At 37.8% G+C, this 25,113-nt stretch overlaps 1 protein-coding gene and 1 long non-coding RNA gene across 8 annotated transcripts in view; one reads left to right on the forward strand and one right to left on the reverse strand.

The window, feature by feature from the left end:
* The window catches only part of CDH18 (cadherin 18), a 992,712-nt gene that overhangs the window by 349,236 nt on the left and 618,363 nt on the right, over positions 1 to 25,113 (reverse strand). The window lies entirely within an intron of this gene.
* On the forward strand, positions 18,480 to 21,654 carry LOC109267768 (uncharacterized). Its single transcript, XR_002080254.2, has 2 exons — positions 18,480 to 18,615; positions 21,439 to 21,654. It is a non-coding gene; the product is annotated as an uncharacterized LOC109267768 (long non-coding RNA).

Consider the following 25,113-nt stretch of genomic DNA (forward strand, 5'->3'; position numbering starts at 1 on the left):
ACTGCACCTAGTCTCACTCACACACACACACACACACACACACACACACACACAACCAGATTTCCTAAAATCCATCTGTGTCTGGAAAGAGATGAAGATTCTTGCATTTCATAAGCAACCAATCTGGATAACTATAGTAGTAGCTACAGAAAAGTACTAGGCTGCAATATGGGAGACTTTTTCCACTCATGGAATCATAAAAGACAAGACTGGTAAAAACCAATTCATAAAAACTGAAAATGTCTACGTGGCATAATCATGGTAAGCAAAGCAAGCAAACTGTTCAATAATCTTATTCCCTCACCCCCAGTTGGGCAAAGTACATAATGAACAATTCACGGAGAACATAACAAGGCTTTTAAATGTATTAGGACAATCATCAATCTCATCATAAGAAACATAGAGTTTAAAACTACTTGACATTGGAGAGCCTGGTTGACTCAATCAGTTGAGCATCCAACTTCGGCTCAGGTCATAATCTCAGTTTGTGAGTTTGAGCCCCATATCAGGCTGTCTGCTGTCAGGTCAGAGACTGCTTCAGATCCTCTACCCATCTCTCTCTGCCCCTCCCCTGCTCGCTCTCTCTCTCTCTCTCTCTCTCTCAAAAATAAGTGAACATAAAAAAAAGCACTGCATTGATATCTAATTCTCACGCAATAGACTGTAAAAACTCCAAAGGTTTGCTAACTCATTTGCAAGACTGTGGGAGGAGGTATGCAGTTTTAAATATAGCTTATGGCTATGTAAAATAGGTCAGTCCCCTTGAGGACAATTTGTCAATTGCTACAAAAATCGCAAAACTTATATTGTTCGATTAATAAATTCTACTTTAGTGAGCTGTCCTACAGATTGTTAAGATATTTCATTTAAAATTGAAAACAAAAATAAAAGGCAGTCAGCCTACTCTTTTCCTGTCCTGTGAGGATCTTTTTCCTATAGGAATTACATACACAGGAAACGATCTATGTACAATTCATACAGTGTATAAATTTCACATGACAAATTACAGTATCTCCCATTTGAGGAAGATTGGAAACCAGGAAGAACACACTGGAAAGAAAGGAGGCATTCACCTGCATATATTTCATTTTCCATTTTTTTTAATTATCTAAAAATTTGACACATTTTGAAATAAGAAGAATGGTTGGTGCCTCCCTACACTTCTGCTCACACATCCACGTGTGTAAATAATTCTAGACAAATGCCAAGGAATTGGAACATCTGGTGCTTGAGGTAGTGTGCGGCCCCCAGGTGTGCTTGAGCCTCAAAACACAATATGTTTTTTGGTAAAATGTATTAATAATTACTATCCTTTTTATCTACAACAGATAAAATTGCATGTTGATTTAATGCCCCTAAAATAAGTAGGAGCTTATCACGATTATGTAGATTAAGAAGTTACTACATTTGAGAAGCCAGAGTGTAAAAAAGAAAAAAAACACTTTCAAACCAGTAATTCAACTTAAGATATTTTCAAGGTGGTTTTTAGCGAAGAATTTGGGGATAATGGTGGAAAAGGAGAAGTTATTCTTTTGGGTATTGAGAGGAATTTTGTTTGCCTAAAACCAAAAGAATGTTCACAGCAAAGGGCTTTTCCTAATGATTGTCTCAAGCTTTCACTTTGTTTGAACAAATCTGCTAAATGAATTCATGACATTTCTCTGGGTGAAAATAAAAAATTACTTGAGTCAGTGTGCCCATCTTAGTATTTTGCCATTTAAACTGTTCTATTCTCAGGCCCTTCTCCAGACCTAGTAACTCTGCAGATGGGGCCACATCTCTATTTCAAAAATGATACTCATTAATGTTTAAGAAATACTGCCCCAAAATACAATACACATAAAATGACAGTGTATCCTATCTCTGATGTTGAAATCTTCCAATAAAAAGAAATACAAGGCTGGGCACATGTGTAAATATGCACTATCATCTCTAATTATGATAGAGTGCACATCGTCTTAATACTAGGTACCTTTGAATTAGAGTGAGTTCAAAGTTGGGGTTATAGAATCATAGGTTGTTAAAAGTGCACTGTTAGAGGTGGAATTTTGCCCCACCCTCAATTTCATATGTTAAAGTCTCAACAAACAGTACATCAGAATATAACTTTGCGGGGCACCTATGTGGCTCACTCGGTTAATTGTATGACTTCGGCTCAAGTCATGATCTCACGGTTCGTGGTTTCAAGCCCCACATCAGGCTCTGTGCTGATGGCTCAGGCCTGGAGCCTGCTTTAGATTCTGTGTTTCCCTCTTTCTTGGCCCTTCCCCTGCTCATGCTCTCTGTCTCAAAAAAATAAATAAACATCAAAAAAATTTTTAAAGAAGAATATAACTTTGGGAATAAGCTTTTTTAAAGAGAAGATTATGGGGGCACCTTGGTGGCTCAGTTGATTAAGCATCTTTGACTTTGACTATGGCTTTGGCTCAGGTCATAATCTCATGGCTCCTGGATTTGAGCCCTGCATAAGGCTCTCTGTTGTCAGTGTGCAGCCCACTTCAAATCCTCTGTCCCCTTCTCTCTTTCTTTGACCCTCCCCAACATGAATACTCTCTCTCGAAAATAAACATTAAAAAAGAGAGAGAGAGAGAGAGAGAGAGAGAGAGAGATTAAACTAAAAGGGGGTTAGAGTGGGCTCTAATACAATATGAGTAGTGTCTTTTTAAGAAGTTTCTTTTTAGGGAGAACCCGGGTGGCTGAGTAGGTTAAGCATCTGACTTCAGCTCTGGTCATGATCTCACAGTGCATGGGTTCGAGCCCCACATCAGGCTCTGTACTTACAGCTCAAAGCTTGGAGCCTGCTTTGAATTCTGTCTCCCTCTCTTTCTGCTCTTCCTCCTGCTCATACTCTGTCTCTCTTTGTCTCTCAAAAATGCATTAAAAACAAACAAACAAACAAACAAACAAACAAACAAAAAAAAAAAACATTAAAAGACATTCTTCCTGTGAAGAAGCAGTGAAAGGGTAGCCACATGCCAGGCATGGAAAGAGGCCTCAGGAGACAGAAAACTAACAGAACCTTGACTTGAACTTCCAGCCCCCAGAAATGTGACCCAGTAGACTTCTGTTGTTCAAGCTACCCAAGTCATGGTATGTTGTTACAGCAGCCCTAGAAAACTAACACAACCACAAACTACAACGTACCCTTCTGAACAGAGCAAAAACAACAACAACAAAAAAAAAACAAAAAAAAAAAAAAACAAAAAAAAACACAAAAAACAAAAACAAAAACAAAAACAAAAACAAAAACACTTAGCCCTGGATCGCAAAGTTGAGGCAACTCTGCGACTGTCCGTGACTGACAGTATAATTAACATTTAAAATTAAACCATGTGGTTTAAGATTATGATGACTGAAGCTGGCCTACCACTTAGGACTGGTGGGAATTTTATCTAGTAATCTGACTTCTCTGACTTTGAATTTCTTCAGTGTGAAATGAGGAGACACAGCTGACGTAAATGGCTTTAAGGCACATGGTGTGGTGTTTGGGACATGCGAGCACTCAAAAATACTCATAGATTTGTTTGCCTGGTAGGAGCATTATGGCAAATATAAGTCAAGATACTAAAGAAAAAAAAACATTCAGGATCAAGATTTTATTTTTAAGTTAATTTATGTATTTTGAGAGAAAAGCCTGAGTGTACAAGTGGGGGAGGGGCAGAGAGCCAGGGAGAAAGAGAGAATCCCAAGCTGGCTTCACCCAGTGTGGGGCTCGAACTCTCCAACCATGAGATCACGACCTGAGCCAAAAGGAAGAGTTGGACACTTAACTGACTGAGCCACCCAAGTGCCCCAGGATCAAGATTTTTAAATGACACTACGTTGCAAATCATGACTTTCTTAATGATAAACGACAGGAATAAACTAAATATGTGAGCAGCTTAACTAAAGTATCTGACCAAGAATAGAATCTTTGCTAATCAGGAAATTTCCAAAAATACCTTTAAATATCTCTTGAGAAACCTTAAGTAACTCAGACTCCATGACAAGTTTTATACCTTAGTTAGATTAGGGAGAAAAATTCTACTGGGGAGGATTTTTATTTTCTCATTATAAGGGACTTAATTTCAGGTCTGAAATCACTTTTAAGTTGGAATAACTTAGTGAGAGATCAGAAATCTACAAATGTTTAAAAACCTAAAATTTAGTGAAATTATATTTATGTTAGTGTGGGTATCATGTGATTTCCTTGTTAATGAGATTTCCAAATCTACAGCAAGTTAACTAGTCTTTATATAATTCTCCAGGATCTTATATTTCCAATGTATAATAATATTCACTCATATAGAAAGAACTGACTTTTTAAATCTATTTACTCATATATAAAGAACTGACTTTTTGTTATAAATTCTTCTAGGAATTCTTCTTGGTTCTGATAAATCAAGAAATAAGCCTAGTGGTGGCTAGATACTCAACACCACTACTTATCTGAGCATATAACAAAGTCACAGAATGTTATTTTTGTCCTTATATTTTTTCTCATGGTTGTATTGGAACCATGTTGTCAGAAACAAAGAGATTAATGCAAATTTTAAAATCTATGCTGCAAGAAAATGGAGCTAAAGTTTGATAAGCTATTCAAAATTAATTGTCATTTTTAAATGATATAAAATCAAACCATTATTGTTACCAAACTGGAAAGCCCAGCAAGCAACTTCTCATTTTGCTTGACTAGAATCAAATGACTAAGGACAAACAATGCAAAAGTTAAAACAAATTAAAAGCTATTTAATCTCATATGTAATAAATTATATTAAAAAGTGAGATCTTGATATAACAAAATGTCATCTTTAGAAATATGACCTCAAATCAAATTCGAACTTAAGACTCTAAACTGGCTACAAGCAAAAGATTCTTGCAATGTCATGGAATGAAACAAAAGCAGCAACAACAAAAAATTATCAGTTGGTAGAAACGGTTTAGGATAAATGTGCTCAGTTAGGTGTCTCTCACATTTTACTCCTTACTGGAACTTTCCCATAATTTGTTTGTCATCATCCTTTCAATAATTTGGCAATTTAAAATTTCCTGCCTAAATTAATAAATCTCTGAAATATGATGTGACAGAGAATACCTTAATTTTCTAATATTTCCCAAGCAGACTCTTTCCATTGGTCAGTCCATCACATCCAGTGTTGGTAAGGTGAACTTTGACCACCTCAAGTATCGCATACTTGTTCATGCGTTATCCTCATTTTCCGTTCATTCTCCATAACCAAATCCTCAAAGAGTATCCCCAAGTCCCATCATCTTACATTGCCGTCCTTGACTATTACTCGTTGGCTTCTTTGTCTTTTAACTGTTATCACACTTGCAGGCAATTTTGATATATTTGCAGATAATTTTATTCTAATTTGGATGATTTGCTTTAAAAAAAATGTATCATTTTTATATTGGCCTGCCCTGCCCCTCCGATTATACACCATGCTTTTTAAAATATTTTTAAGTTTATTTATTTTTTTTTGAAAGACAGAGACAGCGTGTCAGTGGGGGAGGGGCAGAGAGAGCTGGAGACACAGAATCAGAAGCAGGTGCAAAGCTCTGAGCTGTCGGCACAGAGCCCCACACGGGGCTCAAACTCGCAAACCGTGAGATCATGACCTGAGAGGAAGTCAGAAGTTCAACCTACTGAGCCACAGAGTTGTCGCGAACTACACACCATGTTTTAAGGCATGTAGTATATTTTATGTTTCAAGGCTCTGTTCCTCAGTTCTGAGGAGGAAACGTTTTCAAAGACTTAGACACATAAACTTCTTCGAGTATTAGTGTACTAGGAAGGAAAAAGATGATCTAAATTTTCAGACAATCTTATTAAAAAAAAAAAAAAAAAAAAACACCAGGATTTACGTCTGTGTAACAACCATAGCCTTGTTGACTGTGTTTTTGCCCAATAACTTCTGATTACTAGCTCCACTTTCCCCTAACGTTTTTTTGTCTTTAGTTGAAGATGGTATTTAAGGTGATGGCTTGAGCCACTGTGGGGAGTCAGTTTTCCTGGGTATCTCCTACCTATACAAGAGGTAAACATTGTGAAAATATAGGAAATCTTACTAAAAAGGGGTGCTGGGAAGCCCGGAAGGGGGCGCTTTCACACATTACCACTCAGCTCTCACATTAGCACCAAACAGGAGAAAGTTTCCTTTATATACCCCAGCGAGAAGAACCGATTTCTCTTTTCCCAGAAACAGCCCGACCGATGACCAGCTGTCACACTCAGGCAATGAAAAGCCGTCACCACCTTGAACTCTTTTAAGCAGCCCTTTCCAACTTCCTTCTTACCTCCACAAAAGCAAGCCCTTCTCTTCTGTTCTCCAGACTTGCCTATGGTTCGCCATAGTTGGCTTGTCCTAACTTGCAATTACTAAACTAATCCCAAGCAAACTCATTTTATTGGCAAAATAGATTTTTTTTTAAAGGTCACCAATATGTTCTTAAACTTTATTTTTCTTCTGTTTATTACAGGAAGTATCTCAGCCAAGAACCTCACAGGGTAGAGGAAGAATATTTTTTTCCTCCCCTACACTCCCAAGAGCCATGGTGTAAGTCATATCAAGGAGGGGTCTTCTCTTAGTACATACATATGATTCAACGATATATTGATAAATACAATGTACTGTATTATTTCAGTGGATGCAGAGGGTAAAGGTACTTTTTACTTTTCACTTATGAGGTAGGAGGAAATTGGCCTACTGGTAGATAGTTTGTTCTTTCCTAGTTTGTTCTTTCCATTTAACCCTTTGGGATCTGCTTTACGCGTATGTGTTCTTTATTTTAACACCATTTACCAACTTCACTCCCTCAACCCGCATTATATAACTGCCTCGTGGGTGAATGTGCTTAGTGCAGGCAGAATGGTTTCAGCAGAAGAAAACTCCAAAGAAAACAGAACTGGACTAGAATCTGAGCCCTGCCACTTAATACGTATGACTTAAGCAAGGGACATAAACCCATCCATATTAACATTCATGGACTGCAGTTTGCTACATAATTGCAGGGAACAGGATAAAATGAAAATGCAGCAAAGCCTCAGCAAGTGGATATTTTAAAATGTATTTGGGAATTGTGTTTGTAATCAGGTATGGTGAGGCCAACAGGTAAGGAAATCACTGCCATTAAGAAGATAGTTTACTGTTCACAATTCTAAACAGTCCGGTGGCTGGTGGGGGGCGGGGGCACATGCTGCACCATGGAGAGAAACATGAGAGAGCACTGAGGTTGGCTGTTGAGAGAGAAAAAGGCAGACAGATTTCAAGAGAAACTGCTAGAAAGCTTTTCTTGTGGTTTTCTAGGAAAATGGGCAAGGCAGGGTGAATAGGCTAAACAGATTTAGCATTGGCTAGCTTAAAAGATTTCAGTGGGTCCCTAGTTTGGGGACCCAGGATAATCTGGGCTGGAGAACACCACTTTAGGGTGTAAAGCTAGATAAAGCAGATGGGGAAGGGTGGAGCGGAGTCTGCACTGTTTTTTTTGCAAATGAAAACCAGAGTCTCCTTTACTAACTCTAGGAAGACACTAAAAATGCACTTGGAATGGTCATTCCCTCCTTAGTCATCAAGTACCCAGATATCAAAACATGAGATACACATCATCAGATACAGAAACTAGAAAGCATGGTTAATACAGTGGGGAAGTCAGTCTTTCTTTCCACAGCCCCAAAGCACCACAAACAGGTGAATCTTGTGTGACTGCTACCTCAAACGACCTGAGATGTACTTAGTACCTGGATTGAGGGTGTTCAGGAGACCTCACTGAGTCTCCTACCAAATGTCCTATCCATGGCATTGCCACCAGCGAGAAGATGGCTACTGCCTTGTCCTCCTCCCCAAAACATACAGAGGTGGCCTGATGTGGAGCCTCTTGGTGCCCATGAGCAGACACCCACTGGGACAGGGGGCCATGACAGGACAGAATTCTCCCTCGTCCACCCACCAATGCGATTTGTTTATTGCCCCAGTCAGAAAGTAGTGAGAGCCTTGGAACGAGAAAGAGGGGGAGCATAAAGCCTCACGGGGCTCAGGGCACAGAGGGAAGGGAGTGGGCAGCCACAACCAGGCAGCCAAAGTCATGGGCCCTCTGTGGGAGGCGGGGTCGAGTGACAGCTGATACTCCAAGTCCCAGGGTGTGCTACATCATCCCGTCCAATCTCACTTATAAAACATAAATTCAAAGATTGCATTCATAGGAATTTCACAGAGTATTAATTCTCAGGTTCAAGGTCCTTCTAAGCACAGAACCCACGTTCATGCAACCAGCTCTGGATCCACAGTATAACTTGAGCATCATATCTTTTATCTTCTAGATCAAACTTTATTCTGGCTCTTGTGGCAGCCAGCTGTGCTCAGATGTAAACTGAGCTGTGTCTTGCCTTAGATGCTCAGCATATGTCTTATATTCTATCCCAGGATTTTCTGCCACTCCTGCATGTGGACACTATGGAAACGAGCTCAGCCATTCTGACACCAACTTAGAAGCATGAGGAAGAATACAACCAATGAGGAAATGCCACGTGATGGACAACACAGCATTCCCGTCCTTGGGCCTTGGACAAATGAGCCTGAAGTACCTTCTCCACAATTCCGCAGGAATCCCAGCTGGGTCAAACTGAAGCTTCCCACAATGCCAGCTCCATAAGACACCCTTGGCTTTTCTTCTTGCCCTGGCTCATTCTTTCTACTGTCTACATATGCTCTTTAGGACCATATGACAAAATAAACCATCTGTTTGCAAGCCCTTGAATCAAGTCACGCTTTTTGTGGGAATTCTGAATAAGGTTAAATATGAGTTCTTTGGAAGAACAAATGAGATAATGTATGTAAAACGCCAAACACGGGACCTGGCAAATTATAGCTATGTGGTGTCTTTGAGTTTTTAATCCTTTCTCTCTCAGTGTGACAAGCTGCTCGATGTATAACCTATAGCCAAATTTACAGAAAATACATCTGTATGTGTATATGTATCTTTTGTTTTAAAAATATCAATTTCAATACCGATTTTAGTCAAATCCTGGTAAATTCTGTCTGTGCAGATTAAAATAGTGTTTTATGGATTCTACCTTTCTTTTTTTTCTTTTTATTTATTTTTATATTTTAGTTAGTTAACATCCAGTGTGATAATGGTTTCAGAAGTAGAATTCAGTGACTCATCACTTACATACAATATCCAGTGCTCACCACAAGTGCCCTCCTTAACACCCATCCCCCATCTAGCCATATCCTACCCACCTTCCCTCCACAACCCTCAGTTTGTTCTCTATCATGAAGAGTCTCTTGTGGTTTGTTTCCCTTTACCCACCCCCCATATGTTAATCTGCTTTATTTTTTTAATTCCACATATGAGTGCAATCATATGATATCTGTCTTTCTCTGATTGACTTATATTGCTTAGCATAATATATGGCGAGATTTCATTCTTTTTTGATGACTGAGTAATATCCCATTGTATATGTACACCATTTCTTCTTTTTCCATTCATCAGTTGATGGAAATTTGGGCTCTCTCCATACTTTGCCTATTGCTGTTAATACTGCTATAAACACCGGGGTGCATGTACCTCTTCAAATCTGTATTTTGGGTAAATACCTAAAGTGCAGTTGCTGAATCATAGGGTAGTTCTATTTTTAGTTTTTTCCGGAACCTCCATACTGTTTTCCAGAGTGGCTGCACCAGTTTGCACTCCCACCAGCAGTGCAAGAGGGTTCCACTTTCTCTGGCTTCTACCCTTTTGAAGGTGACAGATGGGGACAGCAGAAGAGGACTTGGTGTCAGGAACTCAGGGAGTCATCTCTTTCCCAGGCTGAGGCAAATACCGTGACTTGTTTGCATGGAGAATTCCACATCCCCAGGGTATCTCTGGATGGGTCTCCTTGTAGGAGTCCTGGTATCCTCAACGTCTCTCAAAGTTCATCGGTATCTCTGGGCTATGACTGTGCTCCTTTTGGAGGTGTGGGAAATTTGGCTCATCTCTGACAGCTCTCATGGGCTGCAGGAGAATGAAGAAATAGATATTGACTGCAACCTCTGCTCTCTGTGCACTGTGGATTTGGCATGTTTGTATTTAATGGACAAAATTTGTTGTTTCCCCAGGATCTGGCTAGGAAACAGGTTAATTCCCCTCTGCCAGTGAATCATCAAATGTTTCTACCTCTTACGGTTTTATTTCCTAGACCATGTTCCGGGATAACAGCAATCATTTTATTAAAGAGACCCCAACCACAAGTTTCTAACTTCATGTTTCCTCTTTTGTTCTTTTCCCCTCCGTAGCCGGCGGCATCTTTGCCAGATCTAGGTACACGGGGGAAGCAAAACTACAAACAAAAACCTTCTCACTATGTAAGGCATACACTTGTGGATTAGAGTTCTCCACAACTGCTCTTGAAAACAAAAATCAAGTCTCTTAAAACACATAAAGCATTTTCTCTCTGTAAGACTAACTATGCCTTGAGGCGTTGCTATAATAAAGCTCCAAGAGCAATCAGTTTGGAATGGGGATTGTGCATGGAGAACACACAATCAGTATAATCAAATTATTATCGAAGTCACGAAGGAAATGTGTCCTTACAGAACCGAGCACCTGGGAAAAACCAGCAGGCATTTAGGGGCTGCTCAATTCAGGCTGAGTTCAGAAGACAGTCTTGCACTGGAGGACACCAATAAGGGTTCTAAAGAAGAAAGGCATTTAACTAAGTTGTGTCCAATACTGACGGACAGGAGAACATTACAGGGACAAAGACAAGATGGATAAAGCACACAGGTCCAGAGAGCCTACTTGGTGCCAGGTAAGCAGGATAGCATTTAAGGTACCAGGGGAAAAAGCAAGAGATAATCCCCTATTTTTAATGGTGCAGGATTCCTCAGTAGAGTACTAAGATCCCAATTTGCCCTGGACAGTCTCATTTTATCCCTGGCATCTCAACAGTATTAATATATTTTCCTTCTATAAATAGAAGTGTCTGGATTTGAGCCTTTTTCACAGAACTAAAATAAATAGTCTTAAAATCTGTATGGAACCACAAAAGACCCAAAGAGCCAAATCAATCTTAAAAAAGAAAAGCAAAGCTGGAGGCATCACCATTCCAGGCTTCAAGTTATATTACAAAGCTGTAGTGATTAAGACTGGCACAAAAACAGACACATAGATCAATGGGACAGAATAGAAAACTCACAAATGAATCCACAACTATATGGCCGACTGATCTTCAGCAAAGCAGGAAAGAATACCCACAGGAAAAAAGGACAGTCTCTTCAACAAACTATGCTGGGAAAACTGGACAGCAATATGCAAAAGAATGAAACTGGACCCCTTTTTTACACCACACACAAAAATAAATTCAAAATGGATGACAGAACTAAATATGAGACAGGAAACCATCAAAATCCTAGAGGAAGACACAGGCAATAATCTCTTTGACATTAACCGTAGCAACTTCTTACTAGGTATGTCTCTATCTAGCAAGAGAGGCAGAGGAAACAAAAGCAAAACTAAACTATTCGGACTTCATCAAGTTAAAATCTGTACAGCAAAGGAAACAATCAACAAAACCAAAAGGCAATCTTTGGAGTGAGAAAGGATATTTGCAAATGACATATCAAATAAAGGGTTAGCATCGGAAGTATATAAAGAACTTAACAAACTCAATACCCAAAAAACAAATGACCCAGTTAAAAAATGGTCAGAAGATATGAAAAGACATTTTTCGAAAGAAGACATCCAGATGGCTAACAGACACATGAAAATATGCTCAATATCACTCACCATCAGGGAAATACAAATCAAAACTACAATGAGATAGAACCTGACAAGTGTCCGAATGGCTAAAATAACAACACAGGAAATGGCAGATGTTGGCAAGAATGCTGAGAAATGGGAACCTTTTTGCACTATTGGTGGGAATGTGAACTAATACAGCCACTCCAGAAAAGAGTACAGAGTTTCCTCAGAAATATAAAAAAATAGAAGTACCTTTTACAACCCAGCAATCGCACTACTAGGTATTTACTGAAAGAATACAAACATATCGATTCAAAGAGAAACATGCACCCCAATGTTTAGAGCAGCATTATGAATGATAGCCACATTATGGAAAGAGCCCAAATGTCCACTGACTGATGAATGCATAAAGAAAAAGTGATACGTATACACAATGGAATACTACTCGGCCATAAAAAGGAGTGAAATCTTGCCATTTGCTATGACATGGATGGAGCTACAGTGGATGACGCTAAGCAAAGTAAGTCAGGGAATGACAAATACCATGATTTCACTCATAATTGTTATTTAAGGAACAAAACACATAAACAAAACACAAACATGGAGAGAGAGGCAAACCAGATAACAGACTCTTAACTACAAAGAACAAAATAAAGGTTCTTGGAGGGGAGGTGGCCAGGGGGGATGGGTTAAATGCAAGGAGGGCACTTGTTATGATGAGTGCTGGGTGTTGTATGTAAGTGATAAACCACTAAATTTTATACCTGTAAATAATATCGCATTGTATGCTAACTAACTTGAATTTAAATAAAAACTTGCAAAAAAAAAAAAAAAAAGTGCCTGGGTTTGGGCAATAAATCACAGAGCTCTTCTCCTCAATAGACAATCCAAGCAAGTACACAGCATATAAAAAATGCACTTAGCCACCACCCCTCCACCCATTCAGAGGAAACATTTCCATGGTATGATTTGATACTTAATTCTAAAAGAGTATCGAAATTATGGGGCGCCTGGGTGGCTCAGTCGGTTGAGCGACTGACTTCAGGTCATGGTCTCGTGGTCTGTGAGTTCGAGCCCCGCGTTGGGCTCTGTACTGACAGCTCAGAGTCTAGAGCCTGCTTTGGATTCTGTGTCTCCCTCTCTCTGCCCCTCCCCCATTTATGCTCTGTCTCTCTGTCAAAAATAAATAAACATTAAAAGAAAATTTAAAGAGTACTGAAATCAATATCATAGAAAAAATCAGATTTTACTTCCTGTTACTAACACTGCTAGGAAAATATCTCACAAAAAGTTTCATGAATTGAATAGAACTCAATGTACAAATATACTTAGAAAGTAAAGGAACACATGATAAAATGAGGGGGAAAAAAAAGATCCAATATCTACATAAAGATCTACCCATCTTTGTACATTTATAGAAGTCTTATCGAATATGTGGCTTTTGGTTTTTCTTTTTAAATTAATGTTTAATTATTTTGAGAGAGAGCAAGAGAGAGAGCGAGAACCAGAGCAATAGAGAGAGAGAGAGAGAGAGAGAGAGAGAGAGAGACAGACAGAGGTGGAGGGGAGGGGCAGAGTAAAGGGGGGGGCAGTAAAGGGGGGACAGAATCCCAAGGGGCTCCACTCTGTCAGAGCAAATCCCAATGAGGGGCTCAATCTCTTGAACGTTGAGATCATGACCTGAGCTGAAATTAAGAGTTGGACACTAAAACAAATGAGCCACCCAGGTGCCCCATGGCTTTTCTAATGTACCTCAAATGTTTTGTATAAAAAAAAAGCTTGGAATACAACCTATTCCAAGATGGTTTACTTGCTGAGTTTATGAAAGGCATATTGTCCTTTTAATGTGATTTAATCAAAAAGTGTCTTATCTTAAAATATCAGATATTAAATATAATATACATGTAAGTGACATAGCCAACACCTATTTACTGATGGCAAATTATCAGTTTACCAAAATACATATTTAGAGTTTACCATATCATTTTAATTATTTTACCAATATACATGATTATATTTCAAGTGAAATGCAATAATATTAGTACATAGTACTGGGACAAAAATTAATTATGTATGATTTCCCACTAATTTCCTTCTATCCCTTTCGCCAAATTCACCACCAGCTCCTCCTGTCTCTGTACAGGTCCAACTCTTTGGTTTCATTTATGGTGACCTGGGGACTGGCCCAAGTAGAGAAAACTAGAGAAGCCAAAAGGATTAATATGTTAAAAAGCAGAGAATCATCATCCAAAGATACATTATAAAAATCTGTCACCATTCAGGTCCTCAGAGAAGTGCGCACTAGATTACACATAGGCACATACACCTTCAACTTGATTTTACTGTATTACATTCTGGGGTTACATCATATACTTAGAGTACATTGATTTAAAAACAAATGGGATGTAATGTCAGGCAGAAACTCATTGCCCAAAACCATAAATGCCATAATAACAGAGACCATCATATCCTTAGGGTGTTTTGATGGAAACAGACTAAACCCAAGCAAAGTTAGTAATATCCTCCAACATAAATGTGTGTCTATGTCAATGGCTATTCTTTCCTAATACCCAATCCTGGAGGCTACAGAGTCAAAAAAGAAAACAAAGAAAAATTGAAGAGCACAGTATATACCACTCAGTCAGAGAACGTGAGCTCCAGTTCATGTCTGCACAGTAGGCATGGAGAATGTGGGAAGGGTAGAGAAAAAAATGGGAGGAGAAAGGGTCGGATAAAGACAGAAATAGATTACATTTGATTTTGAGTTAACAATTTTCACTGACCTTAAAAAAAAAAAAAAAAAAAAAAGATTTTATAATTAAAAGTGGCCCGGGCACCTGGGTGCTTCAGTTGATTAAATGTCTGACTCTTGCTCTCGGCTTACGATTTCGTGGGTTCAAGCCCCATGTCGGGCTCTGTGCTGTTAGCAGAGCCTGCTTGGGATTCTCTGTCTCCCTCTCTCTCTGCCTACCCCCCCACTTGTGCTATCTCTGTGTCTCTCAAAATAAATAAATAAACTTAAAAAGGTGGGGGGGGGCTAGAAAAATTGCGAAGTATGACTAAAGCATCATTAAGAACCAAGAAAGTTAGAAGTGACAAAGCAGCTGTGAAGGCAATAGATGAGGAAAATAAAAGTTAAAAAAATGATTTGTGTTCATTTTATTTATTCATTTTATTGTTCACTATGCCACATACACTCCACTGGTATGCATTTTAAGTGCTTTTTGAAAATAAGCAGAGAAGTATTAATTAACTTAGTCCAGACATTAAAAGTTAGTGTCTTCCTACATTTAAGGATTTAGTGGATTATCCATCGTATACATTTTGAAAAAGTAATCTGAGTTATTGGAATAATAAAATGTGTCTTAGGCATTTTTCTCTTTCATTAATATATTACCAAAATCCCAGACTACTTTGTGTTAATTTCACCCAACACACCCAGAAGAATCCGTGGTTACTTATAAGCATCTTATAATTTCTCCTATTAGATGATCCATCCAAACAAGTATCATAGGCATCTTTTGATTGTAAGTACAATGTGCAACAATTTGAGTTTTTCTCTTCTCTACCAAGAAAGTAACAATTTTACTTTGTAACCTGTACATTTGCTCTGATCTTAGTGATAATAACTCTACCCAAAGTTGCTACAATAGAAATATCCATCTCATTTTATGACTTGCTATTCCTTAGAAGCAGCAGTGAGGATGATATAGGATAGTTCATTTCATAAACTAGGAAAGTAATTTGCATCCAAATATACACCATTAGTAAATTTACTTAATCTATTATTAGGCAATACTATACTTGACATTATCCAGACTAAGGGGTCTGGATTTACTAGTGGGCAATTCCATTTAAATTCACATTTCTAGATAATTTTTCCTACCACCTCCCCAACTTTTAATGAGAAAATCTGTGGTCACTTTTCCTACCAGTTGGCATGGTTCCTTCCGGGAAGACTTGCTAGAACAAGTAATGTATCAATATCGCAACTTCAGAATTATAATTGTTGAACTTAATATTTACTTCCAATTTTTCACATGGCAACTCATTCTTCAGATTTTGAGCGGCATACGAAATGTTTTAACATTAAACTCCAGTATTCCGAATAAAGTTTATACTTTATATAGGCCATTTGATAAGTCAAATGGACATGTTTATATTAGCAACATAAAAATATCTTATTTGTGGATGCATATGAAATCTTAAGTGGGCAAGAGAAATGAATGAGTTCTTTTTGTTAACTGATACACGCCATGCCATAACTTTGAGTTGATTTCATGACTGTGAGAAATATCAACATCATTTTAGTTCCTCAGAGATCATATAGTTCTTGTTTTAAAAGCCAGCGGATTTTCACTGTCCAAATAGATTTTATTAGTTGTCGATGGGGGATATACTTTGGTGCTCTAAAATTGGTTTATTTTGTGCTAGCCCAATACAATTCGGGGATGAAAGATTGTTTTTTTCTAGATATTCCAAAATCAGAGGTTGATTTGTTGTTATTGTTATAGTTCTTCCATAATATATTTTAATGAGTGTTTTACTCTTGCCCTTTGATAATACAAGATTTTTGGATTTTGACTTTATTATGTGATATTCTGTTAGCTCAGCTATAGAGTAATTCCAATGTTATGAGACTCTGACTCAAATATTTGCATAGAATAACATTCCTTCAACTGGAGCCATGTATTCCCCTGGGCAATTTATGTTTTTATTGTGCTATAAGTCTATGCACAAGGAAAAACCATTAATCACTTATATTCTTAAGGTAGTGGTTCAAAATGCTTAAATGTCCAGATAAGAGTAAAATCGCTTAGCAATGCAAATGTGAACTCTGGAAAACTAGATGTTGCATCATCAACGGATTCAGCCCATTTTAATCATCATAGACACGGAAATTATGTTAGCTCAACATATAAATCCATGGGTCAGATTTACCCCTACATATAAGTTTAACAACATTACACATTTTAGTCACTTTTCCTTTGTTTGCTCCTTTCACACAGCACTAAATTTTATATTTAGAGTTCATTACTGCTATTATTCTTGTAATTACCATCAATAGTGTTATTTTCTTTAGTTGACATCGATTACTATATTATACTCAGGACACTAAACACTTGCCCCAAGTTATTTCTTCTTATCTGTATAATAATCACATGAGATGAGTAACAATATATCATCCACAGATGTAGCAAGGTGAAATAACATCACAGCTCTGAAATTTGTGAGTGGAACAATCATTCTATTCCAGTATCACATGGCTTCAAAAGTCAAAATCCAATTTCCCAAACGACATTTTTCTTTGTTTTGATTTTTTTTTCTTTTTAATTCATTATGGGTGAGCAAGGCATCATCTGTGTATTCACATAACCTAAAGCACTGCCTGGCATAAAACCAGCACTCGCTCAATAATAAAGGAGCAAATCAAGAGCTGGTCCCATGCCTATTTTAGTATAACAATTCTGTAGTTCAACTGATATAATACACTAAAATCTTTTTTTATCTGTTCATAAAGTTCTCACATCATTATTTTTTATGTCTATAAACCTCTCTTCGTGACCTCTTCAGTTTTTGGTTTGTTGTTGTTGTTTTTTTTTTTCCACCACAAGCACAGTATCACAAGGGGAGGAAATAGAGCATAACATTTGAAAATAGAAGAGAGTTTCCAGAGAAGAGAAACTTGTATTCCAAACTTCTAGGACATATTATCTACCTAAATATGGGCATGTTTTCTACCTCTTTACATTTACTAATATGAGAAGCTACTTTGCTGGGTTTTGTAAAAGTAAAAGGAGATGGGGCATGTGTTAGAAGAATCTTGCCTCTCACTGAGGAGTGGAGACCCAAGTCCTTTCAGTTGATAGACATTAAAAATGGTTTTATGCAATTTGTTTGGAGTTTATATTTGGCCAATTCTTTATTTAATTCCAACTGTATAACATAATGTATTTAAATATCCCATTCAAACACAAATAATACAATCTACTATAGATGGGTAGGATTGTACTACTATGAGTCTATTGACAGTCAAGCCTGGCAACGTGATTTCAGCCTTGTAAGATCTGAGCAGACATCCAGTTAAGTGGTCCCTGACTTCTAACACATGAAAACTAAGAGATAATAAATGGATTTGGCTCCAGTGCGTGAAAGTGTGCTAATCCATCACAACAGAAAGATAAAAGGAATGCATGCCCCAACCCTCAAGTACTCAGTCCCAGAATAACTTTCTGGAGATAAGAATCTAAATCGCTGTATTTCAGCTTCCCTCTACCAGATGAAGGAAAATCCAAAGATATGAGGGCAAATCTGGATGAGTGCATGGATGCGATTGAAGAAAAATTTCATAAAAGGACAAAGGTTCTAGTAACAACTCAAAACATAAAAGGGGGGCATCTGGCTTGGAAAGTTAAGGTATGTACCAGTTTTTTTGTTTCTGAAAAAAAAAATCATTCTTGTTATTGGTCATGGCTGATTTTGATGATTAAGACAGACTCCATGGTACTCTATGGCAATTTTAGGTAAAAGCTCCTGTATACTGATGCAGAGAACTTTAACTTTGGAAGTCAGCTGTTACCATGTGGAAAAACAAAACAAAACAAAACAAAACGCCTGACTAAGCATGACTCAGAAGGAAAACCGCTCCTCTTACCTTGATGTTCCATCATTGCCCTGATCTATATGTCCCATTGAAAGTGCACACTGGGTCTGTGTAAGTGACAGCTCATCAGTGGTGACAGCAGCAAAGAAAATTATGGCATCATAGTTTGCAGGCATAGTCAGTGACAGGAGGATTCCTTCGGGAACACTAAGAATTTCCACAGAACTCTCAGGGACACAAGATACCTTGGCATGACTGGAATATGTTGTGACATCACCTGTAGCAATCAGATGCACATGCTCTGGGTAATACTGTCTTACAGACGCCGCTCTCTAGCAGGTGGCATTTTGGAACATGGGCTGATGATCCAGACCACTGATGGCATAGCAAATAATCTCAGAAATATCCTTTTGTTTAAGTTTGTTTGTTTGTTTGTTTTTTGAGAGAGAGAGAGACCCAGCAGGAGAGGGGCAGAGAGAGAGAGAGAGAGAGAGAGAGAGAGAGACAGAGAGACAGAAAATCCCAAGCAGACTCCACACTGTCAGCTCAGAGCCCAATGTGGGGCTTGAACTCAAGAACCGTGAGATCATGACCTGAGCTGAAACTAAGAGCTGTATGCTTAACTGACTGAACCGCCCCTAAATTTCAGAAATATCTTATGAGTGCACTCCCTCCAGAGTCTAAACCCCCTCTTCAAAATACGGATGTAACCTCTGTAATTGGTACTATAATCACTGTGATATAAATGTGATTGCACATGTACTTAACAATCCAAGAGGCTACAGGGATATTCGAGTTGACATACCATGAGATACAATGAAATGAAAATGCAGTGACCAGAGAAAGGAGGCATAAAAAGACAAGTTGAAAATGGAAGCTTATTAAATGTAAATGTAAATGTAACCCTAAATGGCCTATATATTTCCTAGTAGTGGACCCAAAAATGTGAATGGAAAGACTTGAAAGCTTTGGGCATCCAGATTAAAAAGGATGCAGTGTCATTTTTCCGTATTTTATAGTGTCAAAATATAAACAAGTTGTTTTACCCGATGATACCAAACTCAGAAATAATCTTCTTTTCAATTTGCAGAAATAATAGGACACAATACAGAATTTGTATACTAGTGGGTAGTCTAGGGTATATTCTCAATCAGAAGAATGCCACTTCTTCAACATAATACTACAAAACATACTTTATTTAAAAATATTAAAACTTTTAGAAATTTTATTTAAAAATACACATTTCTAACTTCTCTCAAAAAAACTGGAGATATGGTGAAATTTGGCCTGTCTCCAGTTTGGCAATGATCTCTGTGAGCTGAGAAGTACATGCTTACTTGACAATGGCCTATCATCCTGAGGTTAGCACTATATTCTCCATGTTTTATTCCATCCAGCCTAATTTCTTATTTTAGTTATCTGCCTGCCTCCTGTAGGCTAAGGAGTTTGGAATCTCTTAATGTGTTTAATAATATCTCCCACATCTCTATGAACATACAACAAAGCATTTCATATGTTTCTATAGTAACAATCTCAATGTAACTAATCATGCTTTCCTTTTAATCTTAGCTCAAAGAAAGATAAGAATAAAATCTAATTCTCAATCATATAATCTATATTTACCATCACAGTGAACAGACTTGCTTACTTCCTTTTATGGTCTTGATCTTTACTTTTGATTTGTTCCCCATTAACTATATAATTTACAGGCTTTCTGGGGGGAAACAAGCAGATTTAAAATAAAGTAAAAAACACCATTGTTGAACTGAACTTTTTTACATGATTTTACTTTAGGCATCTCCTTACTAAATACTCACAAGCAATTTTCTGCTGTAATTTATCCAAGGGAATGGTTATCTTTATAATGTGTATGGGACATAAAGCATGTAAAGGAAACAAAAAAGTACTCAAGCTCAGTTCTTACTTTCACTGTTTACCGTTGTGGTTGAGACAGACGCTCAGGGTGAGGTAAGGGTGGGAAGGAAGCATATTCTCTCAAGCATCCTGACTGTCCCTAAAGGATCTCACAAGACCAGTGATACTTAACCACTGACTTGCATCAGAATCACCTAGAAGGCTTGTTAAAAATAGACTGCTGGGGCACTTGGGTGGCTCAGTCAGTTGACTGTCCAACTTTAGCTCAGGTCATGATCTCAGAGCCTGTAAATTCAAGCCCTGCATGGAGCCAGCTGCAGTCAGTGCATAGCCCTCTTCAAATCTTCTGTCCCTGCCTCTCTCTGCCCCTCGCCACTTACACACACACACTCTCGCTCAAAAATAAATCAATCTTAAAAAAACAAAACAAAACAAAACAGATTGCTGGTGGAGCCTGAGACTGCTTATCTAATGAGCTCACAGGTGATGCTGATTCTGCCCATCTTAGAAATACCACCAGATAACCATGAACCCACCTATAATCCTCTTAGGGGTAGAGGAGTCTTATTGATTCTTAAATTCCCATTAAATTACACTTTCTCACATATGGGAGATGCTTAGTACATAACTATGGGAGGAATTAAAGGTTTGACAGTGTGACATAATAATATTTGGCTAAAAGGGTTTGGTGAGGCCTTAACAGGAAGTTCAGCTACTGAAAGAGAAGGACCTCATTCCATCTGTCAATTCTGCCTTTTTCCAGTGTACTGGGGAATTACAGCTGTGTATTTGAAAATACATTATGCTTTTTCTTCCATGAGCGATGTATACGTAATCAGGATTTCCCTCTTTTTAAATGCAAGTACTCAAAATAGAATTGGATCCCTTGAATTGTGAAATCTAGGAGGAAGACTATATTTACTTTTAATTTCTATCAGTATACTATACATAAATATATTTAAACATCTTGTGCTTTAAATATTTTACAAATGACAATTTAACTACTTTTATTTTAAAAAAGAATTCATGGGTACTTTTTCATATTTTTATTTTATTTTTCTGTAAATGAAAAAAAAAAAAAACACAACTGTGTCTTTATCTTTCTTTACCCTCAGACTATATCCCAAGTTCAACAGGTAGCTAAAATTAACTGAAAGTTAATCCTTAAAGTGTTTATTTTGTCCTAGCAGTTAAGATAGCTATCTCTTTCCTCCAGGACATAGCTGTGTTACATTTCCTTCCCTTTCTTGCAGGTTTGGCTATGATCACTAAGTTTTTGTGGAAGCAATATGGCTGAAAGTGGTGAAAACTACATGGAGGGCTGTCCCATGAAAGACTCCAGTGGGATCCTGTATCCTTAAAATAGGGAAACGTACCCAAGATTGAAGGAGCCTGGTCTCTGAATGACATTATGGAACAGCCTTTATCTGAACTGGAAACAAACTTCTATTAAACCATTAAGATCATGAGGCTTGTCTGTTAGAGCTTCTGGTATTCCTTCAATTTAACATCAAAATTAGTACCTTGCACTTGGGTCTGTCATCATGTTACGGAGTAGCAAATTTTGCTAACATTATTCGCAGCAGTAACCTACAAGGAAAACAACACGCTAACAAAATTCAGTGGGCAGTGATGGCTATTGATGGCTGCATCACAAAAGTATTGAGAATGAAATTAGCAAGGTCAGGATCTCCTTGTATTTAAGTAGGAGAACAAAAAGAATAGAGACAATCCAGAGCTTTAAAAGTTTGTGAACGCTTTGGGTGCAATATAGACCTCAACAACTGAACATCAGGTTTGAAAGTATCTTTGAGATTAAAAAAGAAAAAGAAAAAAGAAAAAAGAAAAAGCTTGTTTGGATGTGTCAGTTGAAAAAATTGACTGCTTTACATAAATGATCAGATTAAGAGTTTCACCTCCACACTTAGATCACCTCAAGGTCGCCTGCAGTAATTTGAGAGAGGAAGGGACACTGAGGTGAGATGTAAGGAAAGAAAGGAGAGCTGACATTTTGTCTAAGTAATACTTTATGTTTATTGCCAAATGGAAATGATTAGAAACAAATCAATCAGAAGCCTGTCAGTTTTTCAGGAAATCTCACTGCCAAAGAAACAAGGAGCTTGGACTAAAAGCGTGCTGGCACTTTGAAAATCAACTGAACTTACGGATTCTGAGGCCTGCACATACAGGTAGCAGGTAGGAGGGATTCCTCAGGGTAAGAAAAGGGCTCGCCAGTGCCTACTTTAGAGGTGGCCATGGAAGTAGAATGGGAAGGTAATATCACATTTAAGGTACATCTAGGTGCCTTATATAGAATAACGAATCAGAGAGTTCGTGTCATTTGGTAGATTCCACATCTCCCACCCCCCCCCCCCCAGGAATATTTCAAAATTAATACAAAGAGTGAACTACTGCGTGTCTCTCATTTTTTTTTCCCCAGGGCATTTTTTTTTGTCACGTTAGTCCTGTCCTGGTTCTGCCCTTGACTTTGGATGGGTGTATGGGGTGGGTGGGTAGAACTATGTTTTAGACCTTGATCTTTGGAAAAGACTCCTGTCCAGAGATCTTGGATACTTTTCATCTAGGATACGTATTGTCACCAGTGGGAAGACACGGATGTGTTGTATGTGGAAGATGAAGACTGAAACAGGTGTTTGGAAAACTATGGTAGGGATGGGCTCATTGTTTACTAAACTTACGTTCTACTTTCCCTGGGTACACAGCTAGACTAAGTTCCGAGTCCCCATTGAAGTTAAAACTGACCTTATGCCAACATCTTAGGAAAGAGTCAACAGAACTAAAAGGCAACATACTGGTTGGGAGAAAATATTTGCAAATGACCTATCTGATGGTATCCAAAATATATAAAGAACTTCTAAAACTCGACACCAAAAAATTTAAAAAAATGCATGTAGAAAAATGGGCAGAATAGATGAAAAGACAATTCTCTAAAGAAGACAAACAGATGACCAACAGACACAAGAAAAGATGCTCAACGTCACTCATCATCAGGGAAATGCAAATCAAAACTACAATGAGACATCACCTCCCACCTGTCAAAACAGCTAAAATCAAAAATATAAGAAACAACAAGTTTGGGCAAGGATGTGGAAAATAAGGAACCCTTTTGCACTGTTGGTGGTAAAATGGTGCAGCCAGTGTGGAAAACAGTATGGAGTGTCCTCAAAAATTTAAAAATAGAACTACCCTACAATCTACCATTTGCATTAGGTATTGACCTAAAGGTTACCAAGACACCATGTGAAGGGACAAATGCACCCCAATGTTTATAGCAGCATTATCAACAATAGCCAAATTATGGAAAGAGCCCAAATGTCCGCTGACTGATGAATGGATAAAGAAGTGGTATGTATGGGTACACACATATATACATATATACCACACACACATACACACACACAGGGAATGTTATTCATCCATAAAAGGGAATGAAATCTTGCCATTTGCAATATGTGGATGGAGTAGGAGTGTATTACGCTAAGTGAAGTCAGTCAGAGAAAGACAAATACCATATGATTTCACTCATATGTGGAATTTAAGAAACAACACTGATGATCATGGGAGAGGTGGGGGGTGGGAAGAGAGGCAAACCAAGAAACAGACTCTTAACTGTAAAGAACAAACTAACGGTCACCAGAGGGAGGTGGGCAGGGGGATGGGTGAAATAATTGATGGGGATTAAGGAGGCCACTTGTCATGATGAACACTGGATGATGTATGGGATTGTTGAATCACTATAACAATTGTACACCTAAAACTAATGGAACACTGTATGTTAACTATAATGGAGTTACAATTTAAAAAAAAATGAACTTATGACTCAATTTGGGCTAAGGGAATCCAGGTGGAAATGATTAACTCACTTCTAGGCATGCTTATGCCTTGTGATTAATTCTCCGTTTGTTCAACCTATCTGCTGGATGGACAGAGAAAACATTGAAGTCCTAGAAGAAGGCTGAGCCACACCATGGAAAGAACTAATCTCTGAATGACTATGGGAATAGAGGCCCTCACTGCTCTTAAAGACTTCTGGTAAGTAAGAAAATCAACTGTGGTAAGCTCCTGAAATTTGGAATTTACTAGTACGAAGCAAGCGTACTACAATTTTGGTAGGATTAAATTTTAGCTAGTAACTATAACTTAAATGTAACAAAACACATCACATGTAGTTAAAAGTGAGGGAAATAGTACCACTATGAAAGCAATAGTGGAAAAGTCTTTTTAAGTAATAGTACTAGACAGACAGTATGCTTCAACATTTTAAATGGGTGTATGCTTTCAACAATTATAGAAATTTCTCCACAGAAGATTTTGAACAATTCTGCAACAATTTAAACACAAAGATATTCATAGTAGTGGAGATTAAAAGACCAAATGTGTAAATCAAAAGTGACCAGCTAAATCCTTCATAGCATGTGCACGCAAAGAATTACAATGAAGCTACTAAAAAGTATTTTGTGTATTTTTTATTGACTTGTGCCTAGCTGCCTATATACAAGGCACACCTGTTTGTAGTAACATACAATGAAAAATAGATATTGTCTTCTAGAGGGTATAGTGCTAAGAGAAATAAGAGAGAGAAAGATAAATACCATATGACATCACTCATACTGGGAAGAAAGAACAAATGAAGAAAGAAAACAAATGAACAAAGAAAAAAAAAAAGACAAACAAAAGAACAGATTCAAATACAGAGAACAAAATGGATGTTGCCAGAGGGGAGGTGGGTGGAGGGATGGGTGAAATAAACATTAAGAATACACTTATCTTGAGGGGTGCTGAGTAATGTATAGAATTGTTGAATCACTTTATTATACACCTGAAACTAATATAACACTGTATTTAATTTTATTTCAATAAAAAATAAAAATCCAAAAAAGAAAAAAAATATTTTCTCTTTCCTTTAG

The sequence above is a fragment of the Panthera pardus genome, unplaced genomic scaffold (assembly GCF_024362965.1).
Source record: "Panthera pardus isolate Hobbes unplaced genomic scaffold, ASM2436296v1 HiC_scaffold_2, whole genome shotgun sequence".
NCBI classification, from domain to species: Eukaryota; Metazoa; Chordata; class Mammalia; order Carnivora; family Felidae; genus Panthera; species Panthera pardus.